The sequence below is a fragment of the Pinus tabuliformis genome, chromosome 1_1 (genome assembly GCF_031772625.1).
Source record: "Pinus tabuliformis cultivar Carrire ecotype Pingquan chromosome 1_1, CPIR1, whole genome shotgun sequence".
NCBI classification, from domain to species: Eukaryota; Viridiplantae; Streptophyta; class Pinopsida; order Pinales; family Pinaceae; genus Pinus; species Pinus tabuliformis.
The window spans coordinates 112,792,347-112,808,016 of NC_142297.1; the positions used below are offsets into that span (position 1 = coordinate 112,792,347).

Below are 15,670 nucleotides of genomic sequence, written 5' to 3' on the forward strand. Positions count from 1 at the left end.
GTAAAAGACAATTGGAAGAATTATGAAGATCTCATAAATAAAAATGTCAACTAGGAATTTTTGACACATTAAATATGTGGAAGTTAGGTTGGTTGCATGGTCCATGGAAATATATAAATGTGTATGGCTAGTTGGAAAACATGTTTCCTCCCTGTTGTGTCATGTTTTATGTACACCTTCAGAATGTGTACACATTCTATTTTGGAATAAAATGTGCTCTTTTAAATTTGTCTAATTGGAAAAACACATGAGAGTCACTAAATTAAGAAACAACACAGAACTCATTTTAAGGAAAGTTGCAGGAACTATTGAAACTACTGAATAAGCCAACCATAAGAAGGAGCCAAACATACCATTACATTTATAAGTGCCAAATTCCCATTTAACATTCTATAGCCATCAAATACAAAAATGTATAAATTAAATTGACTATGTTACAAGAACATCAAATTTACATTATATAAATACCTTGCAACTTACCTCAAAATGAGTTCGAATCCATGACAATGGTCCAAAAAAACTTCAAATCCTTCCACAAATATTTTTTCTTGCAATCAGTTTCTACGAAGAGGAAGAGCTCTACAAGAATAAGTCTCTTTGAAATCTGATTTCTTTGAGGATGTGAAAATAGAAGCATATACTTCCTTCGATGCATGGGCATGCACATGATCTATTGCTATGAATTTGTTCAATGTAACTTTGGCCTTGTCTTCATTCTTTCCATCTTCAATCCCTACTTTCTTCACCCTTCCTCTTAGCATGGATTCTAGAGACCAAATATATAGACAACCCTATAACATTGCCTTTCTGCACAATTTTGTCGAGAGGGATCCCATCTGCAAGTGCATCCCCATTCTTGGTCTTTTTTTGTTTCTTTTTCTTTACCTTAACCCTATCCTACTCTATTTTCAACCTCAGTGTTGCAACTTCCTCATCATTTCCACTGATGAAAATATTCTCAGTCTGAGGAAAGGAAACATGGCAGAAAAGACACAAGAGAGTCATTGAATTCAGAAACATCAGAGAACTCATTTTAAGGAAAGTTCCAAGAACTATTGGAACTATTGAATAAGCCAACCATAAGGAGGCAAACATACCATTACATTTATAAGTGTAAAATTCCCATTTAATAGTCTATAGCCATCAAATCAAAAAATGTATAGATTAAATTAACCATGTTACAAGAACATCAAACTTACATTATACAAATGCTTTGAAACTTGCCTCAAAATGAGTTTAAATCCATGACAATGGTCCAAAACAAAATTAAAATCCTTTGACAAATATTTGTTCTTGTAATCAGTTTCTACCAATAGGAACATCTCTACAAGAATAAGTTTCTTTGAGGATGTGAAAATAAAAGCATATACTTCCTTCGATGCATGGGGAGGCCCATGATTTATTGCTCTGACTTTCTTCATTGCAACTTTGGATTTGTATTCACCATTGCCATCTTCAGCCCCTACCTTCTTCTCCCTTTCGCTTACCATGGATTCTAGAGACCTTATCTATATATTTCCCCATTCCATTGTCCTTATGCCAAATTTTGTCAGGAGGAATCCCATCTACAAACACATCCTTGTTCTTGGTCTCTTTCTCTTTATTTTCCTTTACCGTAGCCCTGTTCCATTTTCATCCTTAGTTCTGCAACTTCCTCCTCATTTCCACTGATGACAATATTCTCAAACTCAGAAAAGGAAGAATGATAGATAAGATAGGATGTGTATTGAAACTCCATTAAGTTCTTTTCATTGAGCACATGCTCACTTCGCACGAGCGCAAAAAATATATATTTTCCATTGAATTCAAGGCTGGTGATAGGGAACTAAAATTTGGTTTCAAAACCATCATGGTAAACCCTTACACCTAGAATTGGGTCAAGATGAATGGTGATCATGTCCTTTAAACACCTGATATGGCTAATCTACCTAGATAAAGTCTTGTCCAATAAATCCCTAACCAGAGACTCATTGAAAACATTCCCCAAGCGATCAATTGTGCATGGGGGTTTCAGGGCTTCTTGGGGTAGTGTTGGAAATAATACTGAGAGGGGGGTGAATCAGTATTATCAAGTTAATAATTTTATTTGCCAAACATATTTGTATACGCTACTTCAGCTAAGTGAACCAGTGTGTACACGTGACTATACTTAAGGCAACCAACGCATATGTAAAGAACTTTTGAATTACCCAATTTATCATGCATTGAACTTTAACGAGTATATCAGAGATTTATTAGACAGTGCAGAAAAAACAAAATAAAGCATCACACATAAAAAACAAACATGAACACCAAGATATAATGTGGAAACCCAATGTGGGTAAAAACTACCTACTGCTGTCGTCTCTATCTTCTTTTAATAATAAGAAAATCTATTTACAATTTTGTACTGGTGCATAATCATACCAGTATGCAGAGTTCTACCTGCAGAAGGCTACAACCTTCTCTCGTTCTCCAGCTTCTACTAGAAGGGAGCTACAACCCTCTAGCTCTTGTACTAGCCGATATGTTTAATAGTACGTAGGTGTTGACCTACAGAAGGCTACGACCTTCTTTCTTCCTTTCGGGACCACGTTTCATAAATTTTTAGACTCGATCCATCAACAACATCATAATTCAATCATCAAATACATCTACATCAACAAATCACTAAAACTCAACCACAATTGAATCATAACCCATCGTCAAATCACAATCAATCTAATCATACAGAATACTATCACCAGAATACAGTAACTAGAGCCCAAACCAGAACGCAGAATTCTGTAGCAGAAAACAAGAATAGCTGAAACATACTTTCTGAGGTATACACTACTTCCATGTGTCGAACCTACGTGTATACACATTTTTCTCAAACCCAACCATTATATACATATGAAAATACTAATTCATAATTCTGCAGTTATTGCAGACTTCAATTATACCCAGATCATAATATTTTTTGACTAACACATGCGTTAGTATTCAGATCTAGACTATACATGATTAAACCACATAAAGATAATTCACTTCAAGCCTTAAGATCCCGATCCATCTTTAGATCTTATCCTTCATCAACCACTAAGGTTCATCCTTGGTTCAGATCAAGCACAACACCATAAGCCAATAACCTACATACTAGATCTCACACTTCATCAGATATTCGATACTTGCACACTTGGCCTAATGATATTCTCCTCATTTTATAGTTTTAGGAGTTTCTCAATACCATGGACCACAACCACTTAGGACCAATACCTTGGACCAAATACTTGGGGTCAATACCTCGGAATAGATACCTTGGACCAATACCATGGATCAAAATACCATGGACCAAATAACTCGGACCAAAAACTTGGTTTTCCAAGGTATACACACTTTTCCTTCTGTGAAAGTGCGTGTGTATGTATACGCTACTTGTGGTCATTGAACCTGTGTGTATACGCAGCTTGGTCAAGGTGAACCTGCGTATACCTCTCTTTCTTCATTCTGTGTAGATTGATTTGTAATTCTTTGTTGATACCATACTGTACTGTGATCTTTCATCTGAGTGAGTTGCCATCAAGAACAACACCTATATCATAATGCCAACAATCTCCCCCTTTAGACTTGATGGCAACAACAACACCAAGTCACTCTCTGCCTTTGACATCAAGGGCAAAAGATCATGCTCCCCCTGAGTACATGTTGTTTTCTCTGAAATGATGGAATGTACTGATTGAGATCCCATGACTAAGTCCATGCTTCCCCTGAGCACAAGCGAAGTCTGCAAAAAGATTTTCACGACTCTATGCATACATCACCAATGACCTTCCTATCACTAATGACTCATACATACATCCATCTCCCAACCAAGTGGGGATATACCAAATTTGACTCATCTACCCAACCAAGTGGGGATATACCAATTGTTTATACATGACAGAAACAAGAAATATTACATCATCCATCCCATGTAAAGTGGGGATATAAAGTACATCATTTGTCCAAGAGGACCCATTCAAATGTTTGAGAAGACATATCACACCCTAGACTTTTACATGACTTGAGCAGCCAATGGTATAAATATCTGAAGGCATAACTGGAATCATCAACCATACAGGGGGTTTGAGGCGTACCCGTAACCCCACTTTATGGGGTTAGGGGCAGCGCCTCGGAAAATTTTGGTTTTCGACCCTATGTTAGGTTGGGCGGACCCACCTATGGTTTTGTGCATGATCTTTGCACATGTTTTTGGACGCGATGGTTTTCGGTCCATGGTATTGGATGCTTCAGCATGTATAAATATGTATTATAACATTGAAAGGAACATAATGAAAAATCAAGCTGGTAGTCCAGGTTTTGGGATCCAGGGGAAAATCTCTATGTATATGTGTTTTATGTGTTATGCTCTCGCATTGTTTATTTTCTGTGTTTTAGAATTCATATGTAGGTAATTTCTGTACGGGGTTAAAACCTACAAATAAGAAAAAGATCGCTCCTTCAGAGGAGCAGTCAACAAATTAGCCAAACCCAAAATAAAAGGCCAATATGCCTACTGACGATGGAAAGGATAAACCCGCCACATTTCCTTGCAAAATATGTGCTGAAGACCATATGACCTATCGTTGTCCGCGTCTTCAGGAATGCACAAAATACATTGCTAGAAAGGATACTGGCCAGACCCCCGCTGTCCTAAAAAATACTTTCCCTGCTCAGCAGCAGCAAAACCTTATTGCAAACCAACCACAACCCTCGTAAGGGGGCAATGATGGTTCACAACATCCTTTAGCTAGTGAAGGATCTTCTACCGTTTTCACATTTGAAATGGTAGATCTACAAACACGAGCCAAATCTTATGGAACTCATGTCGCTCATGTAAAGGAAACTTCCTCAAGTCCAAACCCACCACTGCCCAACGATTTGCATATCGAAAGGCCGGTTGTGGACCTTGTAATTTGACCCCTAAAAGGGGCACTTCGACGCACAAAGCACATTACATCTGCACGTGCCGCCCAAAACTACAACATTGTAGAATATTTGGCACAAGCGTCATCAGCTATGTTGGTGCTCGAAGTATTACAAACATGCCCAACACAATGGAAAGATTTTCTTTCGGCTATTGGTGGTATTGACCCAAAGGATTCCATTCTTGCTATTTTCAACATGGAAAAGTGTAAACCTCCCCTTTCTCACAAACTTGCATTCCAGGTGCATATAACTTTGAAAGGTAAAGGTATACACAGAACTGTCATCGACGAAGGTGCTTCTACCTGCGTCATGTTGGCTTCATGTTGGCTCACCCTAGGTTCTCCAACTCTAACCCCACCTTCCAACTCCCTAAAAGCTTTCGACGGCCACACTTTCATCCCAAAAGGATACCTAGCCAACTACCCCATCACTTTGTATGGGAAAACGGTAATTGTTGACATAGAAGTCATAGAAAAAAAACTCGACTATAATCTCTTGCTGGGTCGTAGTTGGGAATATGCCATGACGGCCATAGTATCTACTATCTTTCGCATCATCCTATTTCCATTGGATGGAAAGGTTATTACAGTAGATCAGTTGCCTTTCTGCACCCCTAATTATTCACCATTACCAAGTGACTCTGTACCCCTAGTAGGAGGTGGAACTGACTGCTATGTCAGTTTAGGTACTGGTCTACTAAAGGCTTCTTCCCTCATGGGTTGTTTTCCTATTCAGCTGCCCAATGTTTCACAGACGGTCAACATGCTTTCATCTATTCCTCATGAATAAACCAATCCATGGATCCTACTATCTCCTTCAGACATTGACACATATGGAGAAAAAATGTCGTTGTCACCAGCTGAATCAGCCTGCCAAGCCATTCAATTTGCATCCGAATCTTCGGTCACTTTGGTTTCGGCCAACAGTACCACTACCCCTCCCATAACCTCTCCTTCTTTCGATCCACTCAATCATTCCTACCTATGGACGAAGCTATTAGAGAGATCACGAGTTTAGAAGAGCGACCTTGGGAGGAATTGAACCGTCGTGTTTCGATATCTGATTCGGATACGATACCTCTTCAAATCCTATCACCTGACATACCAGAAATCATTTCCTCACCATATACGACTATCCACACTATCGACTCAGAAGGAAATAGGGCAGTATTTCAAAAACATTGCTCATCGATACTTTTGTCATGACAGGCATCATGGAAAACATACAGATTGGAGCCAATCACAATCCTAAGGAAATTGTGAGCTTCACCTACCCGTTTAGAGACTTCCGCGATGTTTTTCCTTGGTCTTATGAGGAAATGCATGGCATAGACCCTTCTATTGTCAAGCATGAGATCAAGGAATATCGAGCATTCTTTTTCTGGTATTTTTCTTGCTCATTAATTTGAAAAAACCTCGAGTCTCCTTCTTCAGGCTTGTTAAACTACCATGAAGAAGATTGAGCATTCTTTTTATGGTATTTTTCTTGCTCGTTAATTCGAAAAACCTCGATTCTTCTTCTTTGGGCTCGTTAAACTACTACAACGAAGATATAGAGAAATTTTTAAGATATTTTATTTCTCTTTAAAAAATAAGGAACATCTCTGATATTTCATCGTTGTGCTCATTAAATCTATACGACGATGCTCTAAGCAACTCTTTTTTGATCTTTTTCCAGCTCACTAAACTAAAAACGACTAAGGGAGTATTCTTTTTAGGCACTTTTTTCTTGCTCTTTAAACTGAAAAACTCCAGAGCTTTGTTTTTAGGCTCGTTAAACTTTATAAAGATGACCTGAGCATTCTTTTAGGTACTTTTCTCGCTCGTTAAACTGAAAAATCTCAAGTTTTTGTTACCGGGCTCGTTAAAAATATACGACAGCAGCAAGAGCACTTTATTTTTTGGGACCGTTTCTCGCTCTTAAATTGAAAAGTCCATGAGTTTTTCTCCTCCTTCGAGCTCATTAAAACTATGAAGAAGGAATGAGCCATTCTTTTCCCTCTTTTTCTCGCTCATTAAACTAAAAATTATACCTTGAGTTTTCTTCATCTGACTCATTAAAAATTTTGATGAAGGTATTGAGTTTATCGTCGCGTGACTCATTAAAATTTCACGAAAAAAACGAGTTTAGTCTGTCGCCCCATACTCGTAACAAAATGAGGTCGACATCTATTGAAAATAGGTTTCTCTTTATCCGGGTTCAATAGATTAACTAACGAAAAAGTAACTGATCCAGGTATACTATTAACCTTTTGTCACACCCGGTTAACGACTATGACAAAGGGGCCACCATGGAGTTGCTCTTTACGATCCTTTCAGACTCTCTAAATATGAAAAGACCACTGAGTTGTCTAGTCTGGACTCTTTAATTACACAGACAAGATATAGAGTCGTTCTTTTTACGATACTTTTCAGACTCTTAAAACATGAAAAAAACGACGAGTTTGTTTTTCTGGACTCATTAAACTAATTAGATAGGGCAAAGATTCATTCTTTTTGCGATCCTTTTCAGACTCCTTCAACATGAAAATATCGATGAGTTTACCCGTCTGGACTCGTTAAATTAATCAGACGGGGAAAGTGGACAATACAACCGTATTCTGTATTAGAAAGCATGGTTTGGCAGCAGTCGTTCCCTTGAACATGGCACTCCCTCAAATAAACCTTCCTTTTGATGGCCTCTCAATATGAACCCTACCATCCTATGAGTTTAGCCTATATACCCTGATGTAATTGCATCTCTGTATCCTAACACTCTGTAGTGTTCATGAGTCTAGTGTTGTCTAGTTAAAACCGTTGTCGTGCCTTCTATTGTTCAAGGGTTAACCATTTGTTTCCTCCATCAACCGATCAAACATATCCTTTCATCATGCCCTCCGTTGTGTAGACCCAAATGCTCAAAATATTCCTCAAAAAACAAAATCATTCTTGTCCCGTTTCATGTCGATTGATGTAGGACACATCATTGCCTACCTTTCAACTTCAACACTCTATCTAGGAAGATAACCCATAAACACATTTAGTGCCTTGGTACTTGCAGACATTAGTGGCAGGTTACCTTGTGTTTGATCAGGGGTTCTCATTATTGGTTCCTGGTTAAGCGATTCTACAGGTGTTCGAAGACAAAGACATCTTTCACACTCGCTAGTTTGTACTGCGCATCTTGGAGACCATCACCATTATCGGTGGCCTTCCTCGCATCTGTTAATGGTATCCATTATTGACTGGTAATCAGTTGATTTCGTTCATGTTCGACATCAATGCATATTTTCACATGTATCGATCTATGCTATTCGGTGAAGCAGAAATTAAGACCTTGGGCAGAGGCTTGCATCATTTAGCCTTATTTCCTCTCCCAAGCTGCGGATATTGTTTTTTGGAGATAGTTGTTTCAGGATGATTCTATTATGACAACTGGATCCGCATTGTGCTTATGGGTGACCAGTATTGTTATATCTCTTTGGAGAAAATTACTATAACATAGCTACTGAGCATGGGAGTGCCTGACTGAGGACATGATTTTAGCAGTTTTAAATATATGTGTTGTATCAGGTTTCCCGTTCTGCCCAAAGCTTCTCTCTCTCACCTTTTGACAGGACAAATTACAGTTTTAGTAAAGTATTTGGCCATCGTCTCTACCTTTGATCTCATACTTTGGTGGGCATCTGTTATATAACAAAATGACCTCCTCATCAACTCAGAGGTGAAAGATAGGATTACTGAAGCAAAGACCATAATTACAAGTCTTCATTCCACACTAACACTGGTTGCACACTGAAAACCTTCTTTATAAAGCTTGTTACCAAGCCTAAGGGTGTGTTAGTGACCCTACTAACTCAAGTTGTTAGACCAGGGGTAGCGTTAGTGAAACTAAGGGAAGTTCCAAGGGTCAAAGGAATGAATTGACTCACAAATATCTAGATATTTGTTCCTAAAAAGACTCAAGAAAAGCAAGAAAATATCTTAAATCGACCTATTTTGAGAAATTCTAATCTAAACAGAGGCAAATGGGAAAGAGCTGAAAAGAAGGGTAAGTTCATTCCTTTTGCCCTAGTGAACTCTATGAGGAGCTTGGCAACCCTAACTCGATTGCTACATGAGCAGTGAGAGGGTTATTGTGAAAGGGGTCAAAGAATTTGAAAGGATAGCCTACTAAGCTGTTGAGAATTGTCTCATATCTGAAGAAGTGAACTAGAGAGAGAGAGAGAGAGAGAGAGAGAGAGAGAAGCGGAAGAGGCAAAGGAATACTGATACAACGGATGGTTGTAATTACTCTTCTGTTATTAATACATAATTGTGGTTGTGTTCCCTACTCCATGGTGTCGGTAACATTGTTCATTAAGTTGTTCATTCGATACTTGTTTATATGAGTAGTTTAGTTGTATGCAAATATATGTTCATTGTGTATTCATATATTGGTTTTCAAAGTTGTATGCAGTGATTGTGTTTGCCTTTCCTTTGTGCGGGAATTGATTTGGAGCTGGCATTGAGGGAGTTCTTCTTTGTTGCATTACGATCTCCAAACAAATCTAGAAGGAGACTTAAGGTAATCCTCTTTCCATACTTTGTTAATTGATATTTGTATATGAACATGTGTATAACTTGGTAGCATCTGCAGATAATCTTACAGTCTGTCGAAGGTCCTAGGAAGGCCTTTGAGGGTAGTTTTCATTCTCCATACACCATGAATTTTACCCCATAGCATTCGGTGGAGGATAGTAATGCTAGATAGCTTGAGGATTCTGTAATAGTTCTTTTGGTTTGTACACTTGCCTCTTTTTCCCCTATAATTTGAGTTTCTAGATGATTTTTCTAAACATACCTGGACGGAGTCTTTTCTTCTACCATTATCTCTTCTTCTAGTGCTTCATTGGTTTCTTCTTCAGAATCATTGTGATTTGATGTGGGAAAATAATCCCCATCTTCTTCATTTTCATAATCTTTTGTTTTTATCTGTTTTGGATTTTTGCATGCTTCATCAACTACAACATCAATACTTTCAACAATTTTCCCAAGTCTTTTATTATAACATTTATATCCTTTACTTCGGGAAGAGTAATGAAGAAGAATACCTTCATATGTGCTAGGCTCAAACTTACCAAGTTTTTCATCAGTCCTTTTGACATAACATTTGCTTCCAAAAACTTTAAATTATTTTATTGTAGGAGTCTTACCATACCAAAGTTCATGTGGAGTTTAAGTGTTGTTTACCCGAACACTTGCTTGGTTGAGAATAGTTTATGGCGGCGAATGTAGCTTCACCCCAGAAGGTTGCAGGAGTTCCAGATTCATCTAGCATAGCTCGAGCCATTTGTTGAATAGTTCTGTTCATTATTTCTACCACTCCATTTTGCTGAGGAGTCCTTGCGGTGGAGAACCGCCTTTTTATTCCATGTTTTTCACAAAAGTCAAAGAATTCATCTGAGGTAAATTCCCCTCCTCGATCAGATCTGAGGCATTTGACTTTGCGATCTGATTCATTTTCAACCAAAGCTTTGAAGGCTTTGAAATTTTCAAATGCTTCATCTTTATGATTTAGAAGACCTATCCAACACATTCTAGAAAAATCATCAATGAACAAAATAAAGTATTCTTCTCCACGATGTGCCTCTTTCCTTGATGGTCCACATTAGTCAATATGAACAAGTTCAAGAGGCTTACTAGCTAACCCTTCCTTTTCAATGAAGTGAGATTTAGTTTGCTTACCGAATTGATATGGTTTGCATATTGTATTTTCAGGAATGTTGATATCTGGAAGATCATGAACAACCTGGAATTTGCATTCTTTTCTTATTTGAGAAAAACTTAGATGTCCCAATCTTCTATGCCATAGCTAGTTTTCATCATTTTTTCTTAGATAGCACTGTTGTTGTCCTCCCTTGAGTATGTACAAGTTATTTGGAGTTCTTTTTCCTTTTATCATAGTTTCTTCTGTATCAAGCTCACGAACAACACATCCATTTGATAGAAACACCACTTCATTTCCTTGATCACACATTTGACTGACACTCAACAGGTTATGCTTTAGACCATTTACATACATAACATTCCCATATTTAACCTTTTCTTTTAAGAAAACAGAGCCTTTACCTTTTATGACAGCGGGAGTGTTGCTTCCAAATGAGACATTCTTTTCCTTTTCTAAGGCATTTGTTAAACACACATGGACAGCAAGAGAGATATGAAAGATAAAACATGAGAGTGCAATTTTTATTAACAAGAGATATACATTTATAGTACAATATGTGACCGTTGGGTTTCACATCCCAAGGTCTCTTGGATTGTTTTGTCTATTCGGCTTCCACACTAACCCATTGAGGATTAGGTATCCAACATTCCCCCCCTTAATCCGAAGGGTTATGTATGAGTCCAAGAAGAGAGTTGTAATAAACAATGTGCAAAAATGCATGGCAGCACTAGGCTCAATGTGCTCTCTGAAATGTTGGTATAAAGGGCGGTGGTTTAAGGATGACCACCAACACTGGAATGCGTAGTGTAGTTCCCGGAACTCTTCCAAAACTGGCATGAAACTGAAGTCTTCTACTAGAGGAAGTGCTCCTATTGTTTTGAAGAGGGAAACCTTCAACCATGAAAGGGAGGTCTCACCCCGTATAAAAGGGAGAACTTCAACCTGAAAAGGGAAGCCTCAACCTGTGATGGTTTAAGGTTGACCAACAACTCTGTAATGCTTAATGAAATTCCTGGAACTCTTCCAAATCTGGCAAGAAGCTGGTGTCTTCTGCTAGAGGAAGTGTTCTCAATTGTGTCCCTGGAATTCTTCCAAAAATGGCAAGAAGTTGAAGTCTTCTGCTAGAGGAAGTGTCCTAGATTACCAATTGAAGGCATGTTCATGGACATCTTTGTTTCTGGCTACAACTCTGAAACTGGTGTGGCAGGTTGTGGCTCAGGCTCGCTTGATGTGGCTTTGAAGCTTGTAGATGACCATCATTTCCCCCCTGTTAGATACAAGGTGAGAAGATGGAGAAAAACCAACTGCAAGACTGTTCAATACTCTGGAACAAGTTCTGACATGTGTTTAGAATATCTTCTTGGTTGTTGATGCCCATTGCCAAGAAGCGATCCATCCATGATGAATCTTTGTTCTTGCAGGACGTTTGTTTCTGAAGAATCTGTGTGAAGAATGGGTGGTTTTATGACAGTTCTTACATGGATGAACATCAAAACAATGATCTTTCAAATGGCCAACTCGGTCACAGTGTTGGCATTTCACAATCTGTTATTGTTGTTGTTGTTGTTGTGGAAGAGGGGCAGAGTCTAGAACAGCTGGAGGTGAACTGTCATGAGGAGCAGGTGAACTGTCATGAATGAATCCAGCACTCTGAAACTGAATGGGCTTGGCGTAGTCTGGAATATGAAAGGACAAGTCCTTGTCATATCCAAGACCAGTTCTGTGCTTGTTGTGGACAAGCTATTCCCAATGTCTGATGATGGGCATGGGAAGTGTAGACTGAGTTTCTGCATCTGCATGTACAATGGCTGCTTTATTGGGCACTGGATCTGAATGAACTTCAACAATATTGTCTTGCTATTTATGGGAGTCTGTTTCATTGTTCTGAATAGGTTCAGAATGATGACTCCTCTGTTTTAATTCTTCTTGCTGTAGCTTTGTCTCAAGCTGCAAAAACTCAATATTCTCCTGTGCATTTTGTAGACATATTTTAATATTGAATAAAGAGGTTTTGTTGATCTTAACCATCTCATCAACAGTGGAATGTATTAGAGTATTCAACAACTCTAATGCATTATCAAGTCTGGTCATTTTCTTCATCATCTTATACATTAAAGAAACTGATCACAACTATCAACCAGTGAAGAAGAAGCAACAATCATTCACAATTCAATGTCACTACAATATCCTTTATAAATGTCAGAAAATGATCAATGTGCAACATAAAGGTTTACAATCAGCCCACCAAACTCTTTATGCAGCAGTGGAATCAAGGAATCAATGTACTATAATGAGTTTTGAATACAATGCTACACTGGAGCAACAACAACTGCAAACTTGATTGGATCCTTCAAATACTCGTTCACTCTTCAACGTATATCAACACTTCAGTATCAACTAATGAGAAGAATATACAGCCACACAAACAGCCTCTAAATGACATCCAAATTGTGACAAACTCATTCTGGTATGGTAGAAATTGACCCAGAATACCAACAGACCAACCAGCAGCAATATATTAGGTAACTCGGTAACTATGTTTGAGTTCCTCCAAGTACCACACACAAACACTTTATAATTCGGCTTTGCTTGTGGGTAAACTAGGGAACCAATTAAAAATCAATCACTTACAGATTGCTTGAGTATGCCTTCTTTTGCTAACCTCTATTTGATGCTTGCCAAACGCTATCTGAAGCTTCTTTTGCTAAGGTTACATTTCATGAAGCCGTTATACTGCTGATGCTCTTTGCCCCTGCCATCCTTTGCAAGAAGACACAAGTCTGTTGCCTCAAATCTGCATTACTGCTAAAGCTAGACTGCTGCACATCTAAATGGGCATATAAAACTTCAGCGTAAATGTAATTTGGCACGGAAATATATATGACAGGACGCATGTGCGTTTGGTAACCAGAAAGGATGGGTGTGATTGGTAGCCGAAATAGGAAATGTTAAAGCAAAAAATGGCAGATCTGTCAAGCTGAGTTCTGATCCAACATATCGAATATGCTACCATACAGATGCATCATTGAGCGTAATTTCATTTCCAGTTCTTAAAATGAGTAGCACAGAAAACTATGCGTGGTTTGAGTTATGATTGATTTCTGTAAGCATTCTTTGAGAACTTTAAGGTTTGACTTTACTCAGAAAGAGACAATTACCATAAGCAAGACGTGCTAGCACAAAATGAAGAATGCTCTCAAAAGGAGTCCATGATCCCTTCCAAAACACATCTCCACGATTCCACTGCGCCACGCTCAGCACATCTCCATGCATGAACAGCACATCTGTTTTAATACATCGGTTATTTTTTTTTTTTTAATGAGACAGCGTAGTATTCCAACAGTGTAGTATTCTGGCACAGCGTAGTGGATAGGTGTGATGTCGCTGGAGGATGGCAGTATATGGGCAGTAGCGCAAGGGCTTAGTTAAAGATGCAGACGGGCTTCAAGAGAATCTGGTGCAACCATCTGATTCGGTTTCTCTTTCTGCGGAGAAACTGAGCACATCTAAACCAAACTCTGATACCAAACTGCGGTTGCTCTGATACCATTTGGTTTGTTCGAAGGATGCCACACAAGTAAATCGGAGTCCACAACGGCTGAATCTTTGGCTTCCAGAAAAACGAAAAAATGACCGGTTCTGCCTTTTGGGGAGCCTGCCTTCTCTTATTTATTTCGAATAAATGAACAGTGACAACAGCCAACAACGACTCTCAGGTTGTATGAAATTTAAAATCGATAACATCCAAAGAGCACCGACCTATTAGAATTTGCTTCGTATATGAATGAATGAGTGTGACTTTGCTTCGTATATGAATGAATGAGAATGACAGTTTGACACAGGTGATGATTATATCACGCTATTTCCAAACCTTGGTTCTCGTTGCCATTGAGTGATTCAGAAGATTATGTTAAGGAGAAAACGCCAATGCAATCAAATTTGTCAGTTTAGATAGAAGAATCTCAACCATTGGGAACACCCATGAATGGTATCTCTTTTGATGTAAGTGCTACAACGGAAACAATAGAAAGCAATGTAACATACAGTGAACTCAAGGAACTGTGAACAGAATGGGAGCTGATCAAATATGCGAGATGCTAGATGGACAAGAGCCAAATAGATGATGTCGTCTTGGTCGGGGGTTCGACTATCACTTTGTGCAGGAATTCAAAAGAAAGCACAGAAAAGACATCAGCGGGAATGCCAGAGCTCTTCGCAGGCTGAGAACAGCATGTGAGAGGGAAAAAAGAATGTTGTCTTCTACTACACAGACAACGATTGAGATTGATTCTCTATATGAAGGAATTGATTTTTACGCCATAATTACTCGAACTCGCTTCGAGGAACTCAACATGGATCTTTTCAGGAGAAGTATGGAGCCTGTGGAGAAATGTATGCGATCGATGCACATTCGATTGTTAGCTGGAATTGTAACAGTTATTTCCATAAAGACTGTTAGAATTCCAGGAGTGTAGGTCACACAGGCGCAGGTAGGATAGTGCGTTACATAGAATATTGCAGAGTATAAAACCACTATAATTTTAGGAGCAAAGATAGAGATGATTTGAGCGCAGAGAAATGTAGCAGCGTATGGGAGCCAAAAGCAGTATCTTTACACAGGATATCAGGTTTGACAGAAAAGGTCAGACAACTGACAAGCAGGTAATAGTAGCGTATTGTACGGAGCAGGCTTTGTATGGAGTAGCGCTTTTAAATGGAGCGTTTATGGACAGAGAGCACAGGTAATGGCAGACAGAGGTCAGGTAATGCAGAAGAGAGTCTTAAAATAGCCAGAGTCAGGTGCAGCATATACAGTGCCATAGGTCAGGTAGAAGAGGCAGTAGATTTCTGGTAGACAATGAATTAATGGAGCGTTTCAGGTAATGGGAAGAAATGACATATATATAGAGACCACAAAACAAGTGGCTCAAATTGGAGCAGGACCAGCAATCGCCCGCTCTGATACCATGTTAAACACACATGGATAGAAAGAGAGATATGAAAGATAAAACATGAGAGTGCAATTTTTATTAACAAGAGATATACATTTATA

General features: G+C 38.7%; 1 pseudogene; it reads right to left on the bottom strand.

Moving 5' to 3' along the window:
- Positions 1-1,299: 1,299 nt before the first annotated feature.
- Positions 1,300-13,890, bottom strand: LOC149211902 (uncharacterized; annotated as a pseudogene).
- Between the last annotated feature and the right edge of the window lie 1,780 nt (positions 13,891-15,670).